This window comes from Astatotilapia calliptera, chromosome 17 (genome assembly GCF_964374335.1).
Source record: "Astatotilapia calliptera chromosome 17, fAstCal68.1, whole genome shotgun sequence".
NCBI classification, from domain to species: Eukaryota; Metazoa; Chordata; class Actinopteri; order Cichliformes; family Cichlidae; genus Astatotilapia; species Astatotilapia calliptera.
Window position 1 is genome coordinate 25,364,213 of NC_137438.1, and position 25,541 is coordinate 25,389,753.

At 38.4% G+C, this 25,541-nt stretch overlaps 1 protein-coding gene and 1 long non-coding RNA gene across 7 annotated transcripts in view; one reads left to right on the top strand and one right to left on the bottom strand.

Annotated features, from left to right (window-relative positions):
• The window catches only part of ppfia2 (PTPRF interacting protein alpha 2), a 189,168-nt gene that overhangs the window by 113,826 nt on the left and 49,801 nt on the right, over nt 1-25,541 (bottom strand). The window lies entirely within an intron of this gene.
• LOC113008918 (uncharacterized) lies at nt 943-5,234 on the top strand. Its single transcript, XR_003270086.2, has 5 exons — nt 943-1,293; nt 1,993-2,058; nt 2,409-2,564; nt 3,016-3,108; nt 3,409-5,234. It is a non-coding gene; the product is annotated as an uncharacterized LOC113008918 (long non-coding RNA).

Sequence of the window (25,541 nt, forward strand, 5' to 3'; positions counted from 1 at the left end):
TTTCTCTGACTCTACCAATCTCCGACCTGTATCCCCATGTAATGTTTGTGCTATATGTGTAAGGTCGGGGGGGTCCCATTTCACTGCAGGGCAACCTGCATGTGACGAATAAAGCTTTGATTGATTTTTCACTCATTTCAGTCTGATCCTTGTACCTGACCTGAGGAATGTTGACCTTTAAAAATTTTGCAAAAAAACTCATTTTAAATCATATCTTTAGGCTCTTTGTTACAATGACCTGAAAATGCTGAAAAAGTCATTTTCATTCATTTTCAGTTTTAAAGGAATAAAGAGTATTTTTGCACCAGCAAGGTGATTCCCAAAGAGCTATTAGCTGAATATTTGGCATATCATAAAACATTTCAGGACACTTGACAACCAGAATGCAAAGGAAAAAGGTAAAAAGGTCTAAATACTATCTACAGCAGATGAACAGTGTGTGAGTTTTGCATAGTACTTTTCAAGAAGTGCGTCTAAGCTAAATATGAATCTCAGCATGGTGCCAAACTCACTGCCATAAAACTGAACTGTGAAATTATTCTGTTTGATTTTGAAATATTGACCAGAAGTCCTATCCCTAGAGCAAATCTGTCAGGATGACTAAAAATGTCCACTGCAAGCTCAGAGCCCAAGGTGACCCCTGCAAAAACAGCGCTGTCTAATCAACAGTCCCAATTAATAGTTCTGTGATATGGATTATGAAATGCAAAACGAAAAGGTCAAGTGCATGCAACTGAAATGCAATTTAATGACACAGTTCTGACATTTCAAGCAATCACAAACTGGTACCGGCTGTAAATAGCATAGCTCTAGAAGGCACTTGTTCTCTGCTTTGATGACTTGTCGAGGTGCACATTTGATATGCAGCCCGTGATAAACCTCTGCGGGACTGGGAGGGGGTTGCACTGGGGAGATGGTAGCATGATAGAAGTAGCATACACTCAAAAAAATGAATGAGGTGGATTGTTCAGTGTATATTAATTATTTATTTTCATTTTACTTAAAATATATGTTTTTGTTAAGTTAACATATGTTTTTCTAATCAAGTCTACGTAATTGTGTCTATTATTCAACGTACATAATACTAATGTGTTACTTGATCGCATAACATTTAAGTTAAGTCAATTAGGATCGATATACCTTGTATATCCACAAGGTGGCAGTAATGCAAAAACAGTTGTAATGAAACCGCGCAGAACAAGAAGGTTTCACGGCTTGTGCCTGCTCATGCGCAAGACTTCAAATTTAACTGAAAAAGGCTGTTTTGGCGCCAAGCTGCTGTTTCTTTGAGAGGTAAGACCACTTTTTTCTTTGACTATGTTGTGTAGTATCTATATGTCCAGCATGGTTATATTTTGCGTTTGTCTTACAAGACATGTTATATCGTTTGCGTGCGCTTGTTTTACATTAGTTTTACTGGGTCCTGGACATGCTTATTTTTTGGACTGTGTAAGAAACATTTTTATTGTTTTTTGTTTTATTAAGGGATTAGCTACAGGGGTTCATGGGGTTATTCTTTCAAGGGGTTATTTTTCCATTTGCTTTCTTGGGATTCCTTTTCTGTAATCCGAGAGTCGGAAATATCGAATAGGATAGCAAGGATAGCATAAAGTGACATTTAAAATCCAAAAAGTCAAGGGCGAAAGCCACTGTGACACCATTGTTCTGCTCTATCAGTAATCTGTATTATGTAAAAATGGTCTGTAAATACAGCATGTTTCCTAGCGGAGTTATACATATCAATGTAGTTATAAATTACAGTTTGTGAAAGTACACACTTAATTTTTTTAATAAAATTATTCAAGACATATGAGTGGACAGACAATGGAGGTCGACAGACCTGGTGATAATTGCTTCTATAGAAAGTTAGCACATGGCAGTGTCAATCTCTTGCTTTTCTTCTGAGTAGTATTTTATTTAGTTGTAATTCAAACAATAATTTGCTTCTTGAAATTAAGTAATGAATTTCTTGTTTTACTTTATAAATCTCAGATCCTGCCTTTACCTGCTCCCTCCTATACTGATGTGGTGTATGTGGTATTGCTGAGCTTGTATGTGGTATGTGAACTGTTATAGTTTTAAAAACAAAACTGTTTTATAAGTTAAGTTTTCTTTTGTGACCCATCCCATGCCCCTGTTATTTCTTCTCCACATCTGAACCATGGTAAAGGTTGCAGTTCAAGGGCCTGAGGCATGAAATTCTTTTCAGATCAGCTGTGATCAATATTTTTTGGAACTTGATAAATAACAATAAAAGCTGTAATGGCTCCATTAGCATTTTGTGTAAATGTTTGTGTTAAAATTATAGCTTTAATGAGGTCTTACTACATTAGTTTTAGTTTGTATATGTGTACATATAGTATGTATATTTACAGTACAGTATGTTGTGTTTGTTGACATATTTTCAGGTGGAAGCAGAATATGTGAGGATTACTACTGCTGCACATGTTCCAAGGCTTTTTACACAACTTGACCAATACACTGACCAGCTCATAAAAGTCTTCAAGAAAAAAGGAGGCGTTGCAGGGAAGAAAATTAGACAAACTTTGGCCCCAGCCACACAGGTGCGTTATTCTGTTGGTAGCAAAATATTATGGCTAATAAGATCATTTTCAAATTTAAACAGCTAGTGTATGGTAGCTGCACAGTGCACTTACATTTATATTAAGCAAGACAAAGTTTGGTACTCAAAATGTTGAAAATTTAAATTACCTAAACATATGTAAAATCTGATCCCTCGATTTAGGTTAAACCAGAAGTGAATGTTTTTATGTTATGTTTTGAATGCAAAAAAGATGATGTATTAGTTTGTCTTTACCTCCATTATGGACATATATAATGTGGTGGAAACCCTGCCCAACAGGTTAACTATTCATGTCCATGTGATGATTAGTTGGTCTTGTGTACATGTCTATCTGTGCAGTGGATATGTCATTCATTTTGCGTATAATGTGAGTTTCTGTCATCCTAAAGTATTTCTGTTTTCTCTTCCTGTATCTCTGCCACTCTCTACAGAAGGAAACTATTGAAAAGGGGAGGGAGTGTGTCCTCAGGGCACTACCTTTTTACCTGAATGAAGACCCAAGCATCCTCTTCAAAGAATAATTGGTTGGTAATTTTAGTTTTGTTTTTTATCTGTATTAAACCAAATTTTGAATAACTAATGTTGTTGCATGTTGTAATGTTGTTGTTGTTGTTGTAATTTGCATGGAACCTGTTTAAATGTTTTGGGAAATCTTCTTGTATACCCAAACTATTTATATTTATCGTTGAATCTGTAGTCTGAAATAGTGGCGCACTGGGGTGCATGTTCCTAATATTGTGTTTACGTCATTAAAGGGTAGCTTTGGCCCTTTTTCTTTCTTTTTTTAAAACTGGATGCCATTTTTCTATGTTTTTGTGTCTAAGCTACAGCTGTTCAGAGGGAGCTGGAACAAATTACCCTTGCTATCTTTACCATCGAAAGAGCTGATGCCAGCACTCCTCCAGCCGATGTGGGTATAACCATCTAGTGTGTCCTGCATGACCTGGAAGACCTGGCCTCTGCATGTGCACTCTTAATGGGTGGGATATATGCACTGAATCTCAGTTAACCTCAAGACTGAAAGCTTTCTTTGAAGTACTTCAGAAGCTCTTCCTTCATCTGTATGTCAGCAGACTCTTGACCAAGGTACAGTTGCTCAAGAATACACTGAATGAATAAGCCAACCTTTAATTTGGATGATGAATGTTCTGTCAGATGGACAGAAGTTTTTCGGAGGCTGAATGGGAATAAAATGGTAATTTGTAAATGACAGATAACGGGAAAATTACATTTAAGAGAAATTTAGAACATTTTGAAAAGTTTGTAAACTACTACAATTTGAGAGATTTTACTGTTGTGGGGGGGCTAGTAAGAGACAATCAAAAGTATTGAGATTTAAAGGATTTAATTGAGAGATGATACTGCACCAGAAATGTTGAAGGGTGGTGTGTATATTAGCGTTCAAGGCATATTGTTATGAGGTGGAAATATGTTCATATTCAGTTTGTGTTACATTGTGTGCATTGTAAAGGTAATTGCAATACATACTAAAAATAAGGGTAAGTTAGGAGGTTGATCTGATATCCTCGTGTTGGTGTTGTTTCCAGATCATCATACTAAATGTTGTTCCAGGATCAACATTGCAAGTGACCAATCAGAATGTTGTGACGTCATACTTTTGCGACTTCGGGAAAAAACGGCGTAAAACAAAAAACTGTACTTAAGCTGCGTGAAACCGCCTCTGTCCGCCGATCAACTGACCCTAACCCTAACCGTAACCCTTTAATAAACATTAAGCAGAATTGATATTGTCCTTGTAACATTGGAATTTCATAAATGCACAAATGGCTTGGCGCGCAAAAGAATAACGTCACAACAATGTGATTGGTCACTTGCAATGTTGAACCTGGAACAACATTTTCATGATGGTCTGGGAACAACACCAACACGAGGATATCAGATCATCCAAGTTGGGAATGCAGGATGAATGTATATTTTGTGGACTTTTAAAGACGAACAATTGTTTCCATGTTAAAATGTTTACATCTGAAGTTTTTTGCCCAAACACTGGTAAAATAAATGTTGACAGTGGCAAGTGTTAAATGGTTACTGCTGTGCTGTTGCAAAAAAACTGAACGCTGACAAGCTGTTTTATTGTTAGACCATAATGTTGGCATGTTTTGTTAAAGTTTTATTTGGGATGGTGATGTAATTTTCTTTGATTGCTAATATCAGTGGACTATTTATTATCATTATTATTATTATTATTATTATTATTATTATTATTGTTGTTGTTACATAAATTTTTTTTTAATTGTGGCTGTTGAGGTAGACACTTCACTTTGCATTGTTAAAGGAAAGCACTTCATTGGCATTGTGTTACTGGACTGACCCTAAGCAATCATTGCAAATAGCAACTTTGCTATCCATTTTAGACACTAAAAGAAAAAAACACTCACAGACCTTACTAGCATCACATGTGCATAACTCAAGTGTCATCTTATCAATGTGTTATGTGATCTTCAATGCGTTTTTTTTTTTTCTACTTCTATTTCTGGTAGATACAGACATTTAATTTAAAGTCTTGATGTTGCATCTGTCTACATACTGTTAATTACTAACCCTAATGAGCTGTTGTGTTTTATTTTGGACTGGGTTTACACAAATGCTCACTGAATGTGTTGGCAATAAAAGAAATTTTAAAAAATAAGTTGGATGTACTTAATTCATTTGTGTGGAACCTGTTGACAAAATAGATTTATGTAAAACTAATTAATAAAGCACAAGGTGGCTGAAAATATAATATTTGAATTAATCTAACTTAAATTTAACATTTTACTGCCACAAATAAGAAATGTGTTGAAGTAACTAATCTAAACTATCTAACCTGAAAATATATCATCTATGTTCATACAACATAACTTGATTTAGTTAGTCTTAAATATGTCTTGTTAATCTTAAGTAGTTTTTTTTAAATTAGATGAACTAAAGATTTTTGCTTTAAACTAACATAATTCAATTTCGTGGAACCTGTTGACAAAATAATTTTAATTAAAGTCAACGTTTTAATTTTTTTGAGTGTACTCTGTTGTCACCATGCCTAGCACACAGTGTCAAAAACACACTCCTAACAAGCTAACTAGAGACAAAAAGCTTTAGGGCGCCCAAGATATGTTGTCATGTATTATACTACTTACTGTATCATAGTGCTCCCGATAGAGCACAACTGTCAACTGAAGCAAAGGTAGACCTGTACTCCTCCTCTGGGGTTACAGAAGGAGATAAATAGGAGTGCATACGGAGTAGGCTCCACTTTAGGCATGTGATGAAATACTACATTTTACATGTTTTCACTCTTCATGTTTCCACAGAAGCTTTGCGAATAAAGCTTATGGTTTCCTTTCTAAGCAGCTTCCTGTATGATAGCCCAGTCTCTAGCTAAAGGGCCCCTCTAGACCCCATAACACCATTGCCTTCCACTGACAGACATGTCACTGTCTAATTGGGTCTTTCCCTGCTGCCATACTGGGCACTAGTTCCCATTTTCTGCTTGTGAACTGAAATCTAGTAATAATAAGTGGACAGGGTTTTCCTTCTTCTTCTACAAATTAGACCCAGAGTCCTGTAACTGTTCCAGCTTGCATAACCAAAATGTGATTTTCTTTTATTTAGCTTTATGGTATTTGTGGAGTGCAGCTACAGTAACTGCACCTATTTTGTAACGTTACCAAGCAAAACTCCCACTAGATCTGCAGGTGTCAGTAAAGGTCGCAGTTCCAAGGCTTCTTGGAATGACGATCCGAGGCGGAGCAGCAGAGGCATACTGATCGTGTCAACTGTCATGTGTGGGCAGACATCTGTAATGGGCATTACCCTCAGCCTGTCACTGCTGAAACATTAGGGAGCTATTGTCAAGGATACAGTGTGAGGGAATATTTGTGTGTCTGTGTGTGTGTGTGTGTGTGTGTGTGTGTGTGTGTGTGTGTGTGTACTGTTCAAGAAGATATGTAAATAAGATGATAGTATATAAAAATGGAGTTCACTAAATTACATCCGTAACTGTTATGAAACATAAGCTAGGCAATACAAATTTTTCTTTCCATGACTATGAGTGCAGACGTTATTAAAGATAAACCAGAATTATAAGTCAAAATGAAATGGCATTAAAAACTCATGATGTACAAACATATACCTTTATAGATGTGTGTACTCTGCCATGAGGCCATGCAGCTCATGATACGGTATCCTATATATATACTGGAAGTCTGTGCTTTGTCATGGTTTTGGAACTACAAATAAGGCACTCATTATGCTTTTGCTTATTTTTCTTCCTGCATTCATACTGTATATATTTATACCCCATTACAGTCTTGGACGATCACACTAAGCATGGCTAAGGTTTCAATGATGTCGCCGATGAGGTCGGCATAAGTGCAAGTAATCGCTGTGAGCCGAAACCTCAGGCTTCAGATTGGTCTAAACACATAGTTTCAGACATTTTGCTCTGCACTATGATCTTTATGATGTCATTGAAAGCGGGTATCCGTGATATGGTCATGTCAGGCACATTGCTCTGACCAAAGAAGCCAAATGCTGTTTAAATCTTCTGTTTATGAGGGACAGCCAATCAGGAGAAAGTTGGCTTGAAGGCAGGAGAAAGAAGCTAATTGGCTTGTTTAAGCAAACGGGTGACAGCAGCACAACTAGTGTTTTATTTCCTTTGGATTAGAATTTAAAGATATTCGGTGGATGTTTTACCACTAGTTGAACTGAAGTTTCCACATGTGACTCTTGTTCTGTGCACTCTGCTGCAGTGGTCACAGTGGTTTCACTCTTCCAATAATCTCTCGACTGGCTGCGATGAAGCTCAGGATATCATGTATGCAAACTTTAATAGTTGGATTATTTGTTTTGCATAATGGGTGGGAAATCCGAGTTGCCCCTGATGCATCCATCAGAGTGTGAATGTGTGAATGTCTATTTAAAAGCACTTGTATGAATGTATGTGTGAATAGACGAATGAGTTTTGTAGTAAGAAATTGCTTTGAGTGCTCACATTGAGTAGAAAAGCACTAAGTACCAGGCCATTTATTATTTAACGCAATAACAACAACTGTAGTTGTAGTTATTTAGAATAATAAAAAAGTAAATAATTTTAAAAAAGAAGCTCTGACTCACGCAATTGTTTTGGGATCTGTCCCCCCCAAACAACAGCCAGAGACCGCTTTTTAATTCTAAGCAGGAACAAAGTCAAAGATGAGGAAAAAGGAGCATATTCATACATATAATATATGACCAGCTATATTGCTCATTGCCCTTTGGGAAATTTCAGGTTCTTATACCGGTTAAGTTGCTTTCACCAAATCTGTACAGGAAGCAGAAACATTCTTTGACACATCCCTTTGGAAAATGGTCTGAAAAGGAGATTATGTCTGTGGGTTGTCGTTTGAAAACGCCGCCTATACACTAGCTCCAATAAAGAAGCATTTTGACAAGGATAAAAACCACATGGAGTGCTGAAGGAGATGAAGCTCAACTATTCTGAGCTCTCAAGGCCAGTAAGGATTTGAGGATTCATCCCTGTGGATAAATGACCTCCACACCCCAGTTCCTTTATTCCTGACAGTGGATACCAAAAGAAGAAGAGGGTAGTTTCTCATTCGTGGACATCCTGTGGATCACTCATCCCTCTTTAACACTCTACATGAAAAATATTATCAGGATTAAAAAAAAGCTCAGTCTTGAAAATGTAAAAATCATAGAAACAAACCTCGTGGGTAAACCTGAGACAAACAGTCCTTGTGTTTTCAAATATAGCTGTTTTTCATGTGGCCAAATCACACCCCATACTGTATTTTTAGCTCTTCCAACAAAAATCCTGGTGACAGTTACTGTATTTATTTACTCATGCATAAAATAATACCGACAGAGCGACTTCAAAGATGCACTTGTAGAGTCCGTTGGGGAAGTAATCAAACTCAGAGCGAGCAGACAGCCCAGAAGCAGGTTTTCAATCATACAGAGCAGACTAACACTGCATTATAAACATGCGGTTTGACTGCCTCAATGGAGTTTGCTGTTGTGCTCAGCACTTCTAAAGAAACACGCTGATTTGGGTGTGTGAACTGTCGATCATTGTTTTCAGTGCAGCTATTCATGTGCATATGCTGACTGGCAACATCCGGAGGACGGCGTGTTATTTTCTCTGCCGAAATAGAATCTTACAAGGAAAAAGGGAGATGAAGAGAAAATTATGGCTCTGCTTATTAAACATTTCATCTCTGCTTATACATCCTCACATACAAAGTCCTGAATGATCTGGCCCTGTTCCATTTTAAGGGCACCGTAGTCCCATATTATCATAATAGAGCACCTTAGAGCTCCAAGAGTTTCCAAACATATAACAGAAGGAAGAGCCTTCAGCTGTGGAACCAGCTCCCAGTTCGGGTTGGGGACACACACATAAGCTCTATTAATACGATTATATTCAAACTTTATTTTTTCCTAAAGCTCACAGTTGGATCAGGTGGCCCTGAACCATACACTACTTATGCAGCTACAGGCTCAGGTTGCTGGGGGACCTCTCATGGGTGTTTCTCTTCCACTGCCCTCTTTTCACTCTGCATGCATTTACATACATAGCACTATTTTATATCATTAACTTGTCCTGGTTGTCATCTCATGCTCTTTTCTGCCTCCGTTTTCCTTTTTTGTTGGGATTCTCTCTCTAAAATTTTCCCTTTATAATATGAGGCTTGGATGACTTTAATCGCAGACCAGCAGTATATGAATAACTATACCTGAACATATAAATATATCCATAGATCAATAACTTATTTTTCTTAGTAAATGTATCTTATTGTATCCATCTAAATGAATGATAAAAGTTTTAAGGTGTTCGAGCTAACAGCATCTTATCCTAGCCAGCATACTATAGCAGTTATACTTTCATAATATTAGATTTGCACTGCGGAGTACAGTCACGTTAGAAACTACACCTTCTTAATCATAAGCTTTGCATATCAGAACATAATAATACCCATCCATGGTCCTCATCAGATTCTAAAATGATTTAAATACAACTTTAGGTCAGTGCAGAAGCAGTGTGTGTAAAAAAAAAAAAAGAAAAAAAGAAAAAAAGTGCATGAGTCAATCTCTTAAAGTCGCACAGAAAGCAGTTAATTTATCAGTCTCACAAACTGCTGTGGAAGAATTTTTGCCCACTCTTCTTTACAACGATGATTCAGTTCATTGAGCTCTCCTAGAATCCCACCACAGTTTTTCTATCAGATTGCAATCTAGAGTTTCACTGGGTCACTGCGACACCTTGATTCTTTTCTTTTTTTCAATCATTTTGTTGTAGATTTGCTGTTGTGCTCTGTTTCATGTGCTAATTTGGGACAAGCTTTAACTGTATGACGCATAGCCTCACATTTACCTTGACAATACCAGGAGCTTCTGGTCGACTCAATGACTGCAAGGTGTCCAGGTCCTAAAACAAGTCCAAATCATCCCCTCTCAACCACTGTGCTGAGCAGTTGGTGCTAAAATGCTGTGTTTGGTTTTCTCTAAATATGGTTCTTTACATATGGTCATGTCTCCACTTTGGTCTCTTGTATCCGAAGGATATTGTTCCAGAAACCTTGTGGTTTGTTCAGATGCAATTTTGCCATGTTGTCTCTAGAGAGAAGAGGCTTTCCCCTGGCAACGCCTCCAAACAAGCCATACTTGTTTGCCCTTTTTCAAATTACACTGTGATGAACTTTAACATTTCACATGGTATCTGAGGCCTGTAAACGGTAGCTCTTAGATTTGTTGCAGTTTCTTTGAGCATTGCATGGTCTGACATTGGGGTGAATTTGCTGTGACGTAACTCCTGGGAAGATTTGTGACACACAACCAAATGATCTAGACCAGAAAACAGCCAAAACGTCTGCTGTTAGAGAGGTGGTCACACCAGCTGATGTTCAGTTAACCACATGACCTACCCTCTTAATTAATATGAAATCAGTAAGGTTGTACTTAGTTTTCTGCAAACTGAATTGTGGCTTATTTTTTTAGGTAAATAAACCACAACACTGTATTTAACTAATTTTAGAATCTGGTGAGAATCAGATAATGTTTTTATTATCTTGTGAGGAGGTGCTTTGCTGACCCACATCCACCCATCTACATTAAAGGGACGGCTGCTCCAAGCTGGTCAAGAAGGCTCACCAGCACCTCTTCTTCCTGAGGACTCTGAGGAAGAACCACCTGTCCTCAGACATCCTGGTGAACTTCTATCGCTGCACCATCGAGAGCATCCTGACCAACTGTATAACAGTCGGGTACGGGAGCTGCTCTGCCTCGGACCGGAAGGTCAACCCAACCACAACCACTAGCACTTTATAAAGCCTCTGTAGAAAGTAGCCACATATTTCACTTATCTTAACTGCACTACTGTATAATTCTGTATAAACAATCATTCTGTACAATACGATAATTATAATTCTACAACAGTTTACAACTGTTTGCATATTTCTGTATAGCTTTATATTTCATATTTCTGTATAGTTTCATATCCTGTTCATAGCCTGTACATAGCTTGTATACCCACTACAGCCTGTACATACTTATAGCATATTCATAACATTCCATCATACCGTGTACATTGTAACATACCCATAATAGACCCATTTTTGTACCCTCATACCTATAACAGACCCATTTCTGTAATATATCTATATACCTATATTATTGCTAGTATATATTTTGTAATATATCTATATCATGGCTAAAGCACTTCTGGATGGATGCAAACTGCATTTTGTTGCCTTGTACTTGTGACATGTGCAATAACAATAAAGTTGAATTCTATTCTATTCTTTGTCTAAGGAGCTTGGAAAGAAAAGCGTCTGGACTTCTTTAAGTTGCTTGAAGACGTTTCACCTCTCATCCGAGAAGCTTCTTCAGTTCTAAGGTCAAATGGTGGAGAGTCCCAGATTTAAACCCAGTGGTAGTTTCCCCCCAAAGAGGGACAAAGGACCCCCTGATGATCCTCTACCTAATCACATGAGCCAAGGTGTGAAAGCGGGTGTGGGTCACAATCAGCCAGGGTTTCGGGTGAGCTCATTGTGAAACCTGGCCCCACCCTATCATGTGATTTCCTGAGGTTAGATGGCCCAGGATGTGAGTGGGCGTTAAGGCATCTGGGGAGGGAACTCAAAACTGGATTATAGATGGCAGACAGTTGGTGTCGTAAACCAGCGCCTCTGTTCAAAGATGGTCGCTCACAGTGGACGTAAATGGCTTCTTTCACTCCTCTTTCAAACCATCTGTCCTCTCTGTCCAAAATGTGAATGTTGGCATCCTCGAAAGAGTGACCTTTATCCTTTAGATGCATTCTATTCTTTCTTTGTCACATGACTGTATATGACCATATTTGACCATATTTGATTTAAGACGTTTCTGTGGTCAATCGCATAAAATATTCTAACACTTTTTAAATGTATGTTTAAACACCATGGAATTTATAACTCAATGAAAAAAAACTTCTAGTTGAAACTGCTACTTTGATGCTTTTGGATGATTAGAAAAATAAAACTTAAAAAAAAATCCTACATAATGGCTGAGTCACCAAACACAGAGCACTGATGTGAATTCGCCCACATTTCATTCTTGCAAGTTGGCTTTGGAGTCTCATTAAAATGTCATAAGGCTTTTTCTGGATGCGTGACTTGCTTTAGTAACCACAGATTATACGAGACTTTGAAGCAAACAGCCCGACATCTTCTGTTTTACACAAAGCAAAACCTGATACAGTATTTAAAGACGCATAAGTTTTGCATCCTTTAGTGAGTGTGGGTTGATAAAAGTTTGAAAAAAGTAAAATGTTGATCTTTGCTGAAAGAGAGACGCATTTCTGTCAGTAAACAGCCTTAGCGGTTCAAATGTTGCATCATTCATTTTAACATCCACTCTTTGCTGAGTATCACGATGCTTTAAAGGCTCAGAAATAGTTTTTATGTCATCGCTTGTCAGAAGGAAATTCAGCCTGCTTAGTGCACTCTTGCAGGGCTCCTGCTGGGAATAACAGGGAGCTTGACTGTAGCTTCACTCTGATGTTTTTCCAGGATCAGTTTTGCTTAGGAGTCAATTTTATGCATTTAAATGTGATCATTCAAACCATTTCAAACAAGAGGACACACCAGGGGCCTGCGTCAAAGCTTCCCGGGGCCTTTCTGTGTGGAGTTTGCGTGTCCTCTCTGTGCTTGCGTGGGATTTTCCTCCCACAGTCCAAGAACATGTTAGGTTAATTCTAAAATGGCCATAACTGTGGAGATAAAGTTTGGGATGAAGTAGAGTAAAGCACTCTGTTATTGTGGCTTGCAGTGTAAATTTTGGTATCCTATATTTAATTACACTTTTCTTTTCTTTTATTGATTTGCCTAAAACTGCAGTAAACTATATAAAAGAAAATGATGCACATAAAACCCAGGAAACTTGTACGTAACAGGGATACTCCACAAACTCTTTAATTTGGAGAGATTAAATACATTTGCAAAGCAGGAGTAAGGAGAAATGAAGTATACATGCATGTAAAACACTGCAAGTTTCCATTAATGAAGTGGCACCAAATATGTATACATTTTTGCATTCATTTTTTGTAATGACTCATTAAAGTTCAGAGCACCGATGTCACATTACTTTATGTTTTTGTTTTGAACACCTTGCTTGGCTGGGACCTTTTTTATGTGGCGTTTAGATGTCCTCCATCTCTTTTGTGGGTTTCCTCAGGCGGCTCTGGTCTCCTCCAAAAGTCCTTTCCTGCTTTCAGGTTAACTTGTTAATCTAAAGAGGCCATGCGTTGTCTGTTTTAGCCATGTGATGGTTTGGGAGCCTGTCGTGTTTATACCCTACGTTTTGCGCAACATCATCTGGGATAGGCTCCAGCTACCCTGCATGTCTAATTAGATGAGGGGTCTCGCCAATGTGTTCTGAAGTTTTTGACATCGTGGCTTTCCCTCTTAGGATTTGATATTTGTATTGAAGTATCTAGTAAAGAAGAACCAAGACCAGATTTCTCAAGGTGGTTTGAGAAATGGAGCTGAATCTTGAGGAACAGGAAACACTTTATTTCACAGTACACCTGAGAAAACAGAAGCACTCCGAGCCTGTAATGCATCTGGCACAAATCAGAAAACCAGATTATACCCTTTGATTCTGCCTGTATGATGCTCAGCACGGAGATAAGTTAACATTTCGTACTGTCTCTGGGGATCTTGGGGACTGTGGTGCAGTCAGGTTTAGAGACTACAACATAATTAATCAGATTTCCTACAATCTAAGAACCAGTGCTTCACCCCCTCCACTGGAAATTAAAACATACCAGTAAAATAAAGGTTTTAAAGACGTGCATATTTAAAAAAAAACAACAAAAAAAAAAAACCTCTTTTACTTTAATACTGCTATCAATATCCAACACAATGTCTGTGTTAGTTCTGGTAATAGCTATAATGGCATGGGTTGGCTGACAGGTTAACAGGAGTCATGCTGAAGTTTTAATGAGTACTTACACATGCATAAGCACACACATACACACCTAGTGTCAGTCCGCTGAGGTCTGTGTGGGTGGCTGATACACGACATTTAAAAAAAGTACAGAATTAATAATAATACACACTCAATGCAATCATCAAAGTTTTGCTTCATCTTGAGGGAGCAGAAATATAAACCAGCCGTGAATGTAATTTTTTCCCACTGAAAGTCACTTTGTAAATTGAAAGATTTAATTTTTTGCAGAAACAAGTCTCGTGGTTAACATAAGCTGCAAAACAAGTCCACGTAGTTAACTGATCATTAATAGTGAATTTAGAAAGAAAGAATGGAAGGTGATTTAAAGATGTTTGACATTCAGTTTTCTTTGTGCAAATGGGGCCCGCTGAGAGAAAATCTAAGAGGATTCTTTCCTCTCTTCTATCAAAGACCATTATATGAAACTAAATCTTAACTAGCGTCGTTACTGCCACATTTTGATCAAACTTCAGTTGGACATGGACAAGCTTCAATCAGCAGTGGAGGTTCTTTCATGTGGCTGAAGGCTGAGAGCAAAGGAATCTAAAAGGAGACATATTGCACCGTAAAAATGACCTGGATATTGACACAATCAATCTTCTGGGACTATACGAGCACATCTCTTTTTATCCTCTATATGTGTGTGCCTTTCTGCTACCCACTCTTTCCCTTGATTGTTTTTACTTTATTTGCAAGTTCAGGCTCATCAGTCTTCTCCAGCAGCACAGGGGGAAGAAACAATCTCATAACTCTCTCATTACCGCCCCCAGCCTCATACTTCTGCCGCTCACAGATAACAGAAGAAAAAAAAACCCCTTGCTTTTGGGACACAAACTACCGTTTCTGCAGCAGTTTTGCTTTGCGATGCTGAAACCCATTAAGTAATCCAATAAAGGGGAGGAGAGAAAATAAGGTTAAAGTTCTCATGATAATGAAAAAAGGGCTTAAATTGAGCATATGTAATATTTCGGGTGAGTCCTGGATGAGGCCAAGAGGAAAAGAAAAAGTTATGACTACAGGGTGAGCAGAGATCCACGCTGTGCACCACAATATTTCTAATCTTGCTCAATTAACAGCTGAAAAATGACTTAATTTATGAAACAACCGTGTGCCACTGCTGTAGCGTAGCAAACAAAACTCTTGAAACAACTTAAGAAAGTTTGTTTTCAACCAAAATTCCTCAAAAGCTCATTAATAAGGTGGACAGATGGCCCACTTCGCTAAAGGCCAAGTCATCACGGCAGAGGTGATGGATAGAAATGAAAGCTGTCTTCACTGTTTTTCTGAAAGAGCACAAACTGTCCCCAAGCAGACCGTCCATCCTCTGCCATGTGGACTTAGAGCACTATGTCTTCTGGCCTGTCGCCGGCAGCTAACAGAGATCTGCACTTGATCACACGACTTAATTGGCCTTCCCGGCAGTGCAAACGCACTCACGCAGAGGCAGAGCAAATGCAAACAAATGAAGGTTCAGAAAACAAGTTAAAGTGTCAAGAATCGGAGCACCAATTAAAAAGAGCAGGTTAAATCTGTGGTGCCAAGGTCAAAACAGCAGCGTCTAAATGTCATGTTCTTTTCATTAAACATCACGCCTTCATTTCAGCAAATATGGACTTTAGCGGCGGAGCAGCAGAGAGCAGCAAATCGTTTGTTCCCGTCTTTATTGGCGGTGGCAGTTGCGTTTAACCTCATAAAGACCATTTTGAAGTCTGGGAGAGTACGCTGACACAAATGACTTGTGATGTTTAGCTTTGATTCACCCTTCACCGAGAAGAAAATTAATATTCAGCTGGTAAAAGTATCAAGAGAAATTGTCTCAGAAATGATCACAGCTTCATCATCTCTTTGCCAAGATCAATAGCTTTATTTAATGAATGTTTGAGACATGCTGGAGGATAATGGAGCAGACATACAAGTAATCGGCTGTGCTGTGAATTAAGCGTTGAATGAATTTTGTAAGGCTTGTGCAGCAAAGCTGAGCAGCAGAATGAAACACCAAACGACTTCTTGTTGTATAGCACCATCTCCTGGAATAGTATGGAAGCATTCCAGCTCTTTGGCCTTTACATTCAAGACAAAGTCACCGAAAAATCTTCTATATTTACCTGTTCACACCTGTTCAACTTCTTTTTAACACAAATATCTATTCAGCCAATCACATGGCAGCAACTCAACAGGACCTGCTGAAGTTCTAAATGTGAATCAGGATGGGGAGAAAAGTTAGCTATAAAAATCAAAAAACCAAAAACTAAAAACAAACAAACAAAAAAGCCTCATTAACTGGTAAAAACTCACTTTTAAGCCAGCATAAGAAAATATGTTCATATCCCTGCTTCATGAAAAGCTGTCACCTGTCTTCTCTGGAGACAGGTTTTTTTTAGAGCTTCTAGTGTAGACAGTACATAGACAACATTGTTTATTAATGCAAATTAATGTTTCAAAAGAGGCAATTTAAAAAAAAAAAAAGGTTTGGAGATTAATCTGTGACCAAAGACTCAAGGCTGACTGCTAAATCATACAACCAGATACCACAATGACCAATCAGTTATTTTTCACCTTTAACGACAGAATTGAAGTACAGACAGTATATCGCTTTTAATAGGGCGGAGTTTTCCTTTATATTGAATTTTCCCTTTGTTGCGTGTGTTACCTGTTTACACCACAAGATGGCAGTGTCCTACAACAAAAGAAGCAGTGACTTGACTCAGGTTAATATCCAGCAGATATAAAAGAGACTGACTTCCTAAATGAGCTTGCCTAAGGCAGACACAGACGCCATAAATTTTCACTGTCACATCTTGAATTTGGTAGAGCTAATAATTTTTAAGATTTGGATCCAGTCTTGTCAGTAAATGTCAAACGTATAATTTCAGTTAGGATTTGATCTTTTATTTACTGTAATTTCTGAATTTCAAATGGTATTTTCTTTTAATTATACTGTGTTAAATCTCACAAAGAGATTCTTATTTGTATTATTCAGCCAAATTAAATTCTGAGCCAGATCAGTGCTCTGAAGATGTCTTTTCTTTTTACCTACATTTTGTGCATTCACAGGCACCATCCATCATGGCTTGCGCCTGAAGTAAGGTACTTTCCTTCAGGAAACAGAGCTGTTTGCACACATCTACTGTAATGTATATCCTCTGCAATCGATAGACACTAGTCATCACAAAGCTTTGTTGTCAGCCACACAATGAAGCATCCTCCCACAGAATCTATATGAGCAGCTCTCAAGGAAGCAGCAAATTACAGCAGCTCTTCTAATCCCTTGCAGCAGGGCTGCGCCCAACACCTCCAATCATGGACATCCCACCCACTTCCTCAAAAATGAGTCTTGTCATTTACTGGTCATTGTCTGACCAGGCAGGGTGTGTGAAGCAGTGGTTATGGTTGTGTAGTAATGTAGTATAGAGACTATGGCTGAATGTTATTTGAAAACACGAAGCTTGCCTTGAATTTTGACATTTTAAATAAAAACACAAAAATTGACATAAAACAGTTTTAATTTCTATGTGCACAAATAATGTGTGACATTAGCATCAGTATAATAATTAAAAAAAATTTAAAAAGCAAATATCACAACAACAGCCCAACAATCATGTGACCCTCTTTGAGGAAGCGCTTTAGCAACAGTGGGAAGGAAAAACTCCCTTTTAACAGGAAGAAGCAAATACTGAAAAATGTAGCATTTTGAGAAAAAAATGGTCGTTTTAAGATTGACGGCAGGTTGGACCCGAGGCACAAAAAGGCAAAGTTGGTTTTACTACAAAAATGAAGAACATTTTCCAACTAATTATGCTAACTCTTAACAAGCCAGTAACATGATTTGGAATAAAATGAACATGAGTGACTTTAAATATCTCACTACATCTACAGTACAAAATATCATCAGAAGATTCAGGAAATCAGGATGAATCTCAGATCTGTGTGCAAGGGACAGGGCAATACTGGATGTTGGTTATATTCGGACCCTCAAGCGGCACTGCATTAAAAACAGACATAAGTCTGTGCAAAACCACTGCATGTGCATACCTTGTTGTTAAAAAGCCTACATCTCTGAGGGCATAGGGGTGCATTAGCGCCTATGGAACTGGCAGCTTGAACATCTGGAAAAGCACCATTCATGCTGAAAGCCACATAGAGGTTTTAGAGCAACATATGTTCACATCCAGATAATGTCTTTTTCAGTTTTTTCAGTTTTTAGTTGGACAATGCCCCTTTCTGTCAGTGTAATGATGTTTAACTACATAGTTAATCCCTGCGATATCTCAATATAAGAAAGAGAAGTGTATGCTTCAGTTTATTGTCATGATAAAGAAGCCCTGCTGTGGTTAATGTAAGAAATCTGTCAGCTTGACTTTTTGGGCTTAAAATATAAGAAATAAATGTTTAAAATTACAGGAAATTCTCATAGCCCAGACTGTCCTATAATTATAAAATAGAACGTTTTTATTAATTAACAGAAAGTTTCGTATTTTTATTGTGCAATTTACTGTAGATACACTTCATCACTTTGGTGTAATATGAATGGCTGTCGGCGAGGTCTGTATCGGTAGGATAAGCTGTAAAATTTACAGTTATAAGTCCAAAACCTATGCATTCTGTCACATATCCTAAAGCCGTCCAGTGGATTGTATTGGACTGGCCCTTATATTTGACATCTGTTGTTTCAGCATTTGATAAGTTTTTGTTCTGCGTAGTATCTTAGCCCATCATAAAACCGCCCTCTTCTGAACAGAAACCTCTGATGTTTTGCTGGGCTAAGCTGGGGCAGCTGGATGTTCTACTTATATATGCATATACAGTTTGGTCCATATATATTTGGACACTGACACAAGTTTTTTTATTTTTTTACCTATTTACTGACACATATTCCAAATATAGTTATATAATGGACATGGACATAATGTGTAGACTCCAGCGTTCATTTGAGGGTATCCACATTCAAATTGGAAGAAGGGTTTAGGACAGGGCCTTGAGGCCTGGAGTTGGACACCCCTGGTTTAGGAGTTTCAGCTCTTTATCATGTTCCACCCTCTTTTTAAAGGGAGCAAAAGTAAATGGACAGTTGACTTAAAGGCTATTTCATGGCCAGGTGTGGGCAATTCCTTTGTTATGCCATTATCAATTAAGGTGAGAAAATGCCCGGAGTGGATTTGAGGTGTGGTGCTTGTATTTGGGTGAACAGACAATATGCAGTCAAAGGAGCTCTCCATGCAGGTGAAACAAGCCATCTTTGAGCTGCAAAAACAGAAAAAACCCATCCAAGATATTGCTACAATGTTAGGAGTGGCAAAATTTGTACTGTTTGGTACGTCCTGAGAAAGAAAGAAAGAAAGCAAGAAAGAAAGAAAGCAAGAAAGAAAGAAAGCAAGCAAGCAAGCAAGCAAGCAAGCAAGCAAGCAAGCAAGAAAGAAAGAAAGAAAGAAAGAAAGAAAGAAAGAAAGAAAGAAAGAAAGAAAGCAAGCACTGGTTAACTCAGCAATGCAAAAAGACCTGGATGTCCACGGAAGACAACAGTGGTGGATGATCGCATAATCATTTCCATGGTGAAGAGAAACCCTTCTAACAACAGCTAACCAAGTGAACAACACTCTTCAGGAGGGAGGCGTATTGATATCCAAGTCTTCCATAAAGAGAAGACTGCATGAAATTAAATACAGAGAGTTCACTGCAAGGTAAAAGCCACTCATAAGTGTCAAGAATAGAAAGGCTTGATTGGACTAAAAAACTTCTAAAAAAGTCAGCACTGTTCTGGAAAAACATTCTTTGGACAGATGAAACCAAGGTCAACCTCTGCCAGAATGATGGCAAGAAAAAACGGCTCATGATGCAAAGCATACCACACAGCAGTGGCAGTGTGATAGCTTGGCCATGCATGGCTGCCAGTGGCACTGGGACACTAGTGTTTATTGGTGATGTGACACAGGACAGAAGGAGCTGAATAAATTCTGAGGTGTTCAGAGACCTGCTGTCTCCTCAAATCCAGCTGCAGTCAAATTGACTGGGTCTCGCTTCAAAATACAGATGGACAATGACAATATTGCCAAAGCAACCCAGGAGTTTATTAAAGAAAAGAAGTGGAATATTCTTGATTGGCCAAGTCAGTCACCTGATCTTAACCAAACTGAGCATGCATTTCACTTGTTGAAGACTAAATTTTGGACAGAAAGGCCCATAAACGAACAGCAACTGAAAGCCTGGCAGGGCATTAAAAAAGGAGGAAACTCAGCATCTGTTGATGTCCATGAGTTCAACACTTTAGGCTGTCATTGCCAGCCAGGTATTAGGAATGAACATTTTTTTCAGTTATTAAACAACTGCATCTGAGTTGTTTCATTAGAAACAAAATAAGGAAAAAGTTCTTCCGGTCCAAGTATTTATGGACCTAACTGTATACCCATTTATCTGCTGAAACACTAATTTTACTTATGGTATTACAGTATCAGATATTACCGCCTACCATAATCAAAACACCTCAGCACTTAGCATTCTTCTCACCTTATCCCAGTCTAAAACTGTCCTTAGCCAGCTGAACACAGAAACATGCTCAGTCAGAGCTCAGGCTTTGCTGCTTTTCTCTGCGCATTAATGAAGTAGAAAATAACCTTTAGCTGTGTGACATTTCACAGCTCCAGCTATTGTACAGCATAAGCAAAATAATCCAGGAGGAGGTGTGAGCGATGATCTTGTGTACCCTTTTCTGATTCTAAATGCTGCTGAGTGCCCATATATTTGCACTTTTGCATGTGAGCTCTAGATACCACAAAGCTGCTTATATTATGTACAATATTCTGGGTTGTTGGTATCTAATGCCCCTTTCAGACATTAATTCTTTTCCTTTTCCTGATAGCAGTCATATGACCCCAGAGGTCTGACCAGGCTGGATCCAATAGGCTTCAATACGGTAAAATTCTGACAGTTCTATGTCATACTCGTCACGAAAACTAACCACTCGAAACTACTAATGAACCCACAAGTCACAGCATAAACCCTTTTGCCACATGTGAAAATCATGTCCATACCATGACTTTGTCTCTCAGTCATGCAGGCATGTTTAAATGAAGCAGTGAAGAAGATTCATGTAAAAATATCCTATATCCGAATGGCAAACGGCTCAAATCAGCAATGCCTCGCAATAACACAACGTCAGCTATGTTAGTTTCAATAAAATGCACAAAAACAAGTTAAGCATTTACAATTTAATTCATAAACCTGGTCAGTGAAATCAAAGTTGTGGGAAAACAACATGTTTGCAGTGTGCTATAACGCAGATCTCACGACCTGTCGTAAGACTTTTTCTCAAACACTTAAGTCTCTGGCAAATGGCCCAGCCAGGTTTCCTTCACTGCACTTGCCAGCTCCTCTTCATCTTTCTGTAATATTGGCTGCCACTGCACCCCAGTTTTATTTACTGCCGAGCATCCTTTACAGTTAAAAGCAGGCCTTTTACTGCGACACACAGCTCAGTTTGTCACACACAGCTCTGTGATCTTAAAAGGCTAAAACTCCACTTGATATTGGATGAGGAGGCGAAGCCCCCATTGCCACCCCACTTTGAGCTAAGACAGAAATGAGATGCCGAGCCAGGTGCACTCAATTTCCCAAATTAAAGTGCCTCCATGGGGCTTCTGTGGGATAGAGGAAGAAGTGACTGAGTAACCTCGAATAGGTGAGGCTGTGGATTATGAGCTTGTTTAAAGCTGCCTTGATTTTCACAGACATGCAAGCGCAGACAGTAATGCAAAATTAATCTAAAACAGAACTTGATACACCACTGCAAAGCTGCTTCTACTGTACATTTAAGTGTGAGGGTTGGGTCCAATTAACAATATATTAAAGTTTTCCTATAACTTGTCTTAATTATCCCAAATAAAAGTGTGACACTGAATTAAGCTGATGAGTTAAAAATTATTGTTTTAACATAGAAAATGTCCAAAACGTATTCAGATGACATTAAAAAGCGTTTACCCACTAAAAACGGAATATTTCAAAACTAGACCTAGAGGCTCGGTACAAAGTACTAAAGCAGGGCTCGTACTGAGATCAGAATCATGTAAGTTGATATTTTCCTTTTCTGCTACATATGCCCAAATAATCTTTCCATAAATAAGAACACGCCACATGTTTGTCCAGATGAATATCTAGGCTTGCACCAAGCCAGCCATGACCTAAGAAGATTTACAGAACAAAGCAACAGCGCAGAAGAGATTTGCCTTGCAGTGAGCCCGAATCAATGGAAGTAGAAAGCTATTTACCTGTGGTGCAGGAGGGTAAACAAGGAGAAGGCCGTGATCCAAAGACGAGGCAGCAAAACAAGAGAGAGAAAGGACAGAAGACATTAGACCAGTAAAATCAAAATGAGGGAAAATACAAGACTTTGCTGACATTTGCACAAAGCAAGTAAAAACAATGAATTCTTGTAATGGGGTGACTGAAATGAGGACGCTCCATTAATTGGTTCTGACTTATATTGGTTGTCATAAGTCACGCCCTGCAGCTGCTCACAACGACATCAGGAGATTTTAAACACATACAGTAGAACACAAAGACAAGAATGAAGGAAATGTAATACACACAAAGGAAACGACAGTGTTTGACCATCAAAATAATAACTTCAAAAAGAGCCATTTGTGTCTCTCTCAGCCGGGTGAGATCAGCTATCAGGGAGTGCAACACCGTGCGACACATACTCTCAGTTACAGTGAAAAACTAAGCGTGTAGATGTGTGAATGAACTTCACTAGAGACGATTTTGACAAAGCACGCTCAGAAGTGTATAATCTTTTGCATGTGCGTGCTGGGGTTCTCCGTCTTTGTCTCGGGTATGTCTGAACAAAGCCATGTGGAATAAAACCATGTGAAAGTCAACTATATCTGTGCAAAACTCCCATTACGTTAACAGGATAATATCAAAGCCAGCAAAGTTACACATCTCATGCCTGAAAAAGGCTTTTCATCTATCTGGGTCTCTGCCTCTTTTTGTACCCTGCTCATCTTTTCCTTCTGTTCTCTGAATGTGAATGAATCTTGAAGAATCATCTTGTTACACCGCAGGCAGTTTTTGGGGTCGGGGGTTCGGGGGATCAGCTGATAAGTTGCCATGGACTCTGAAAATAACTCAGGATAAGGCCTCTTATCCCACTGACAGCGAGAAACTCTCAGTTTTGTTTTGTTTTTTAACCCACATTTTATTTTTTGACAAGCAAATTGCTCAGTTGCTCTGCACTCTGCCACTCCCCTCCCTCTCGTTCTCCTCTCCTTCTTCTTCTTCTTCTTCGGTAAATTTGTGTCTTGTAAGTGCTTGTATGTGACGGTGGACAAGAGCAGCCCGTCCACAGGGGACTAGAGTCGAGAAATGGAAAGGGATGGAGAGGACAGAGTCACCCAGCGGAAGAAGAGCACAAACACGATTCACCTCTAAGGGCAAAAACACCGGCGTGTGGTTTTTGAGCAGCTCTTTGTCACGCAACACCCCCGCCCTCCTCCTCCTCTCATCTGCTACTCTTGTAGTTTTGGGAATTTGGGAAAAGAACAAGGACACTAACCAAATAAACTGCATGCGGTTGTAGAGAGACTGCACAATATTTGTCCAGACCTTTTCATTTGTTAAAATGGGACTAGGATCCAACTAAATAAATATATATATATATATATATATATATATATATATATATATATATATATATATATATATATATATATATATATATTAAAAATGTCTAAAAACGATGCCAGGAATTGTTTTGCTGCAGATTTTGCAGCAGGAAGCAGCTAGCATGTTTTCTATCGCATGACTTTTTAGTGTTTTGACTATTTTAAATATCAGTGGTTAAAACTTCCAACATCGTAACATCCACTTTCTGCCATCATCTCTCTTTTCAAGCATACCTTTTAGTAATATTTGGGTTTCAGACTATTTATACTGATATTTGGCATCAATATTTAATATCCTAAAAATTTGATTGGAAAAAAAAGTGCAATAGAAAGTGTTGAATTTAGTAGTTTGCAAAGGTTTCAGGCAGTTTAGATCTTAAGATTCTTACATCACACACTTATCATCAGGGAGGCATGTGATTGGCCCCAAATGAATTCTGCCGCATGCCAATGACCCCAAAGACATCCAACCAGAAGCTTAAAGGGATTATTCCAAATAAAATCAATCCAGAATCAGCTGATATTTTTATGCAACCTTCAGTGAAGCGTTGCAACATTTATGTTCACATGCTTTCTAAATTTGGGCATATCACACTGATCAAACAATGTATCTAGAACATTTTGTGCTTGTTTGAGAATCTTTCATAGTCGCCTCTGATAGTGCAAAATGATTACTGTGTTAGTTTGTCAAGGCACCAGCTAAGCTTCACGTGCTCACGACGGCCAGCTGGGAAAACCCTATTCTCATGACATCATGACCGGGCATGTTGTTTGTGACAGCATCGAAAGGTTGAATTGAAACTTGCAAACATTTGTAGCTACAACATGTATATACATGTACAGGAGAGTTGGAGGTTTGGCACACTTTGGCGAGTGTTACAAAAATGACTGCATTAAAAAATTATTTGAATGCAATAAAGTACATAAAGCTAAGTTCTGCAGAATGCTTAGACCAACTTAAACTGGTATACCTTCAAGACAATCTGTGCTCTTTTAATAGCATATGGTACTCCTGAAAAAGAAACCCCCGCCCTACTAACGGTTGAAAAGATAACAAAATGTTTCAAATTTCACTATAACATCAGTTACATTTTAAATAAACAGTAATACATTCAGCGATACAATAAGAAGGTTATTACACAAACTATCTAATGATTATAGTTTCAGGGTAATTTGCTTTGATGAAGTAGAATTACCAAAGAAAGCAGCAAATAGCCAGATTTCTCTGAGTGAGAATTCCTCAGTCACACAGACATCCCTTCTGTAACTAATGACCTCTATTTCTGTCACAAGACAAGCCTTCTTAGACGCTTACACAACAATACACTCACAAATAAGGAGGGATTCGCATTTTTTCACATGCACACATACTGCAGTTGCTGACATATATCTCCAGAAAATGAACACAGTGTCAGTATGCCTCCTTGCTGCACGGGGTTACCTTCTCGTCCTCTCATTATCCTCTCTCCTTCTCAGAAATGTCAGCCTTCTCACTGATACATTGCTTCTCATATGCTGCACTGTTTGGCATTTAAATATCAGTGTTGGAGCGCATACCTGAGCCGCAGCTTGCAAGAACTTAAGATGCAGGATTTAAAGGTCCGGTACAGCTGTAGCAAACTGCAGTGGGTCATGGCTTACCATGCATGACACATGTGAATTGATAAATTTACAAAACTGTGATTGTAAAAGTTTATTTTGAGCATTAATAACACACAAAATAACCAAGTAGGCCCTTTTACATTACTAACTGTCTATTAACTGTCAATTGTAACTTCACTGAGTTGAATATACAAATTTTAGTTTTG